Genomic DNA, 6,020 nt, shown 5'->3' on the forward strand with positions numbered 1-6,020 from the left:
ATCTGTGTGAAAAGAAAAATTAGCTACTAAATTCCGTGTGAAAAAAATAGAATAGAGACAGAATTCCGTGTAAACAATAATTAACATGACAGTTATATATTACCGAGATAAATACACACGAAAATCAGTGGTAAATATATATGTATCTCACACGGATTTTCGTGGTAAATTTTTTCCCGCTCACTTTTTTGGAACAAATTCAATTTCCCTCCCCTAGTAGTATTACACACGGATTTCCGTGGATTCTGAGGTACATACACACGGATATCCGTAGCAAAAGTGAATGTATTTCACACGGATTTGCGTGGGTGCTGTTGTAAATATTTAAATAACAATGGATGATAGCTATTGGGTTACCGAGGTAAATTCACACGGATATCTGTAGTAAATGCAAATGTATTTCACACGGATTTCCGTGTGAAATACTATAAACACACAGATTTCCGTGCATAATGCTGCTTAAAACCAGAAAACACTTAACCAAAATCTAAAGCCTCCTCCGAATTCTCTCATGTCTCCCTCTCTCTCTCTCATCTCCTCCACCCACTGCCCCCTCCCCCACCCTCTCTCTGCTCCTCCGCCCACTGCTCTCCCTCTCTCTCATATCCCAGCTCCTTGACTTTCGGCAACAACCCGTGAAGGACCCTGTGCTTTTTCTCAAACCGACGTCGTCTTACTTGGAAAACGGAGGTGAGCATCGATATATTCGGTTTTCATTTTGTTCTTCCATTTATGTGGAAATCAGTCATTCTGTTTTGTAATCATTCTTTTCTGTAATTGTGTTACTAGTTTGGATTTCATCTATTTCTGAATTTGAGTGTCTTATGGATTGAATTTTGGATTTGGTTTTCGCCTTTTGGGTGTTTATAGGCAGTACTCCTGGGCTCGATATCGAAGTACTCCCTGAATCAGGTATAATTTTCGTTATTATCTTTGGGTTTTATACTTTTGGTTCTCTTCAGTTGATTTGATGATTGAATTGGGTTGTAGAAGTTTATAAATCCAAACATGATAAATGGTTAGTTCAACTCTTAATGGCGCTTGATTATTTGCATGCCAACCATATTCTTCATCGTCATGTCAAGGTCAGTGTTAAGCAGAGATTAATTGAATTACTTGTTTAAAGTTTCAGAATTGCTTTGCTAAAAACAAAAAATCCAGAATTTTCCATGACTGTTCTTTTTTGCTTCAGTGTTCAAACATATTTTTGACAAAGGATCAAGACATACGTCTAGGTAAGTTATTGTTCATTGGGTATCCCCCATGCTAATTGATACTACAAGTTTGTTTACACATCTTTTAGTTAGCCTTTGGTAGTTGTGTAATAGTATTAATACATGTCTAAATGTAGGTGATTTTGGTCTTGCTAAAATGTTGACTTCAGATGATCTAGCTTCCTCTGTGAGTATCTCAGCTCATACATACAATTTTATATTTACATGCTGTCCTTTTTTTTTTATAAATGCTATCACTTTTACACACAGAAATCAGTGAGAGTTAGGGTAAAAGAATTTGCCACAGAAATCCGTGTGAGATAGGAAGTTATTCACACGGATTGCATTTCATTACGGTAATTTATATTCATGGAAAGATGGTGGGCCCCACGTCTAATATTCACACGGATAAAATAATCCGTGTGAGATAAGTACATATTTGACACAGAAATCCGTGTGAGATAGGTAAACATTTGCTACAGAAATCCGTGTGAAATAGAGTTGTTCACACGGATTTCGTTCCATTCTGGTAATTTATATTTATGGAATTATAGTGGGGCCCACGTTAGTATTTCGCACGGACAACATAATCCGTGTGAGATGAGCATTACCCCCCCCCTCCAAACCGCACGGTAACACCCATCTGTGCGTGCACTGTGTGTAAAAGCTATCACACACTGAAATCAGTGTGAGATAGTCTTATTACCCACAGATTAAAATCCGTGGGTAATCCGTGAGATCTCAAGGTTAGAATCAATCAGCACGAAATCAGCCTCCTTGTAACAGGATAGCTATCAATGTTTTAAAAGGCGAATGCGTGAGGCGAGGCGTTTTGATTAATCCTTAAACCTCAAAGCGCCTTAAGTCACTTTCAAGGCGTTGAGGCGTAAGCCTTTCTCACATAACACTTTTAAAATAAAAGTTATAGTATATGTAACAAATAGAAATAATAATCATTAGTTAATTAGAAACTATTAATATATGTAAGATAATATCATCCAAAATTCTGAATTTAACATGAAATCACATCCATGTGTCACTTATCCTCTAAAGATTAGTTTTTGCTATGACAAATATGAAAAATTGCTATGATCTTCATATTAAAAAAAAAATTCAAAAAATAAATAAAATAATCTTTTCAAGGTTAGCCTCGGGGCATTTTAGTGAAGCCTTGCATGCTTTACACCTCATGCGCGCCTTGAGGCAGGCTATTTTAAACACTGGTAGCTATATTATTTAAGGTCGTGCACTTTGTCATCGATGAATCATTGAATCGTGATAATCTTTTATTTTTTTCATTAAAAAAAAATTATCCATTTACCCCATTCCTAGGGATTTTTTTCTCACTTACCTTATTAAGTTTTTTTAATTCCTCCTTATCCGAAACACTCTAAGTCTTCCCTAATACCCCATTAAGTTTTTTTTTTTAGACTATTTTACCCTCACTCCTTTGTTACTTAGAGAGAGAGAGAAAAAAAACCATAGGAGACTTCGTCAGAGCCCGGTCACCTGCTGTCGGATTCAGGCCAACTTTTGTTGGAATCCAGTCACCGGTTGCTGGATTCCAGCCAACTTTCGTCAGATTCCGGTCACCGGCCGCCGCCCACCGGACTTTTCTGAAAATCTCGCCAGAGTCCCTTAAAAGGTCATTAGAGATTTCATAGGTCGCTAGAAAGGTTTATTGCCTCCAATAGACGTCTATTGCCCCCGAATAGATCGACGTTTATTGGACCCCAATAGACAGGTAATAAACCTCTATTACCCCTCAGTAGACGTCTATTGCCCTCCAATAAAACTTTTGGTCGCTGAAATAGGAACTAATCTTCCTAAAATTAGAAAATAAAACTTTGATTAAAGAAAAAAAATGAAGAGATTATATCAATTCAAAACGTCTATTGACCTCCAATAGACATGTATTGCCCACGAATAGACATTCAAAACTTTTTTTTTCTTTCCTTCTGCCCCATTACTTAAAAAACAAAAAACAAAAAAGAATAAAAAAAAATCGGATTTAGGCACCCAAAAAATGTTCTAGGCACCCACACATCTTCTCCCTTTTGTGAAGTCGTGAAGACGAGCCACCGAAGCTCGCTCCGGCTTCTTCCCGTCGGCGCCACCGTAGGTCGCCCCACCTCGGCCCTCCCTTTATCACCTCCCTCTACGATCAATCCCCGCTTGCCACGTCCCCAGCCTCACTCTCGCTCCTTCGTCGCCTCTAAATCACAGAGGATCAAACCTCTCCTTGGCTACAGTTGTAAGGGCGTCCTCTACTCAAGTTTCTCAGATGAAGCGGTGATGTCGAATCGGAAAGCAGCGTCGAGCCGTCGAGGAGGTAGTCGTCGTCATCGTCTATGAAGCCGAGTCCGGTCTCATCGCCGATAAAGTGTAAATCGGCTCTCCGATGCCTCAGTGCTTGCACCAACACTCCTGCAAATTTGTGAGAGAGAGAGAGAGAGAGATCGATGGCATATGGTTAGTTTATTAATTTGACTGAGGGTAAAATTGTTTTTTTATGTTAAATTGAGTAGTTGGGAATAAAAATATGTTGATAGGGTAAGTGAGATAATTACTTATTGGGCGCGGCTATTGCCACCCTACCATTTTCTTAGTTCAACCTACAAATATTTGAATTATTGAAATACTCTTTTATCCAAGTGCAAAATGACTAATAAGTACGTACACTAATTTTCTAAAATCCAAATATGTGAGGAAAAATAAATACATAAGTAATTAATTAAATACAAAGATTACTTAAGTTCTCATTAGATAATAACATTAATCTTTATCTTCTCCACCCAAATTTGAATTTATTACTTTTTTTTTGTCTTTTTGTTGCCTCCTCATCGTTAATTCGTTATTCAATTCACAAAACCATTAGTGTTAACTTTATCAAAATCTTTGTAATACCATTTGTGAACACCGAAAGTAACAATTTAACCATGTTTTTCCTAATTATAACCATGTTTTTCCTAATTATAATTTATAAGAGTGAATAAAAAACCTCGTGGAATAGGGATAGCTACTATAGCTACATATATAAAGACCTTGACCTCGACCCTTTCTAATTGTACCCGTCTCCCTTATTATTTTCGACTATCACTATCTATCCGTTTTTCCGGCCACCACAACCACCATGAGATATCTTACTTTATTCGATGTTGAATTCGCAGCAACACAGACCCTACCCGATCTGCGCCGTTCCGATCACATTCAACTTCTTCAAGTATAACGGATACCAACGTGAGATTGATCCTCCGCGAGACCTTAGTACTGTTTATATTAGCCGAATGACTTATGTAAGTACTGAAGTACTTAGAGTCCATCCCTCATCCAATAGGACTGCGGATCTACGGGATCAGATTGCTACGCTCCTCTCCGACTCTATACTTGTCACAGAAGAGGACCAGTCGACTATAATTGAAAAGGTATTTCAGGTGCTTGCCCCGGACCCCGAGCTTTGTATTTTTGTTGATGTGGCGGAAGTGACTCTGCAGATAGCGGATGACATTGACGCGGTTATTACAACGGAGTCCTTAAGAGCATATATTCCCAAGCTTATTCCGGCAACTAAATCATCTATTGAAGGTTTGGAGAAAGTAGGGCTTGATAGCTTGGAAATCAAATCTAGTATTGAACTGACACCATCTTGTGTTATTTGTATGGAGGACCTTGATTACTCTGCAGAAGAAGGAGAGGGGGTAGTTGATCCTGATCATAAACGTCATGGGATCCTGATCACTCGCATGCCATGTTTGCACTATTATCATGAAGATTGCATTGTTCGTTGGCTGGAGATCAATCACTGGTGTCCCATTTGCCGATACCCAATGCCAACTGAAAACCCTAACCCTAGCCTTAATAAGAGAGCTAGGCATGCATCAAAGCCGTAATCGATGCGTTTTTTTTTTTTTTGCCTGTTTCTGGTCATGCGAGCTTTGATGTTCCCAACCACATGGCTTCAGCACTAATAATTATTTGTATTAGGTAAGGTTTTGGATTATCGACGGGATTAGAGATTAATAGAGAAGCATTTCGATTACAACTATACTAATTGCTTCCATGAGTTTTAAGGTTCTCCCCCACTAACCTATATAGCTATTTGCTAGTGTTTTATCTCCTATAAATTCTTAGGTTTGGTAGAAAATATCTAATTTCGTGCCTGACCAATGGAGCTACCTATACTCACGTTTGATGCTTCCAACTGCTAACTTCAGTGGATAACTAAAGGAGTTTATGATGTATCTCATGCCAGGACTAAGGCTTTGTTGTTAATGATATATGACCATTGTTACTGTATGAATATTTTCGGAAGATTAGCTTTTGTATTCGTCTACTGCCATGGAATATCTAGGTTGGTTTTCTACCTTTCACATGCTTTTAACTTCGTAGGTACTCTGATCGATCAGTAACCTTTTTCCAAAAAGAGGATTCACAGTAGAATACATGTAGTTGTATTGTGAAGAATTAGAAAATCTGATCGATTGCTATAGCTATGAAAACCAGCTCCTCCTATTTTTCATTTTAGATGATTTCTTAATTTGTTTCGGCAATGGGAGTCTTTCTTCCATATCTATTGGTGTTTTATTTGTTTTGAGAAGGCAGGATGTTCTCCGCTCTTCATCAACATTGGTCCTATGTTTTGAAGGGTAGTATTTTTGATTAAAAAATATATATCTTGGTTTGTCTGTAGATCTATTATTTAGAAAACTATGAGCTGTAGATTTCTATTTAGCTAGGCACCTTTTGAGGCACTCGCTCACCAGTACAATGTCAACAGTTAAGCCTAATGAACACCGCTCTAATTCT

At 38.1% G+C, this 6,020-nt stretch overlaps 1 long non-coding RNA gene across 3 annotated transcripts; it reads left to right on the forward strand.

Moving 5' to 3' along the window:
- Positions 1-480: 480 nt before the first annotated feature.
- On the forward strand, positions 481-1,403 carry LOC133714127 (uncharacterized). Of its 3 annotated transcripts, XR_009848467.1 has the most exons (5): positions 481-690; positions 871-912; positions 991-1,085; positions 1,193-1,235; positions 1,352-1,403. It is a non-coding gene; the product is annotated as an uncharacterized LOC133714127 (long non-coding RNA). The 3 variants fall into 3 exon arrangements; XR_009848468.1 differs by having other exon boundaries at positions 871-1,085; XR_009848469.1 differs by lacking the exon at positions 481-690 and having other exon boundaries at positions 773-1,085.
- The last annotated feature ends 4,617 nt before the right edge of the window (positions 1,404-6,020 follow it).

This window comes from Rosa rugosa, chromosome 6 (genome assembly GCF_958449725.1).
Source record: "Rosa rugosa chromosome 6, drRosRugo1.1, whole genome shotgun sequence".
NCBI classification, from domain to species: Eukaryota; Viridiplantae; Streptophyta; class Magnoliopsida; order Rosales; family Rosaceae; genus Rosa; species Rosa rugosa.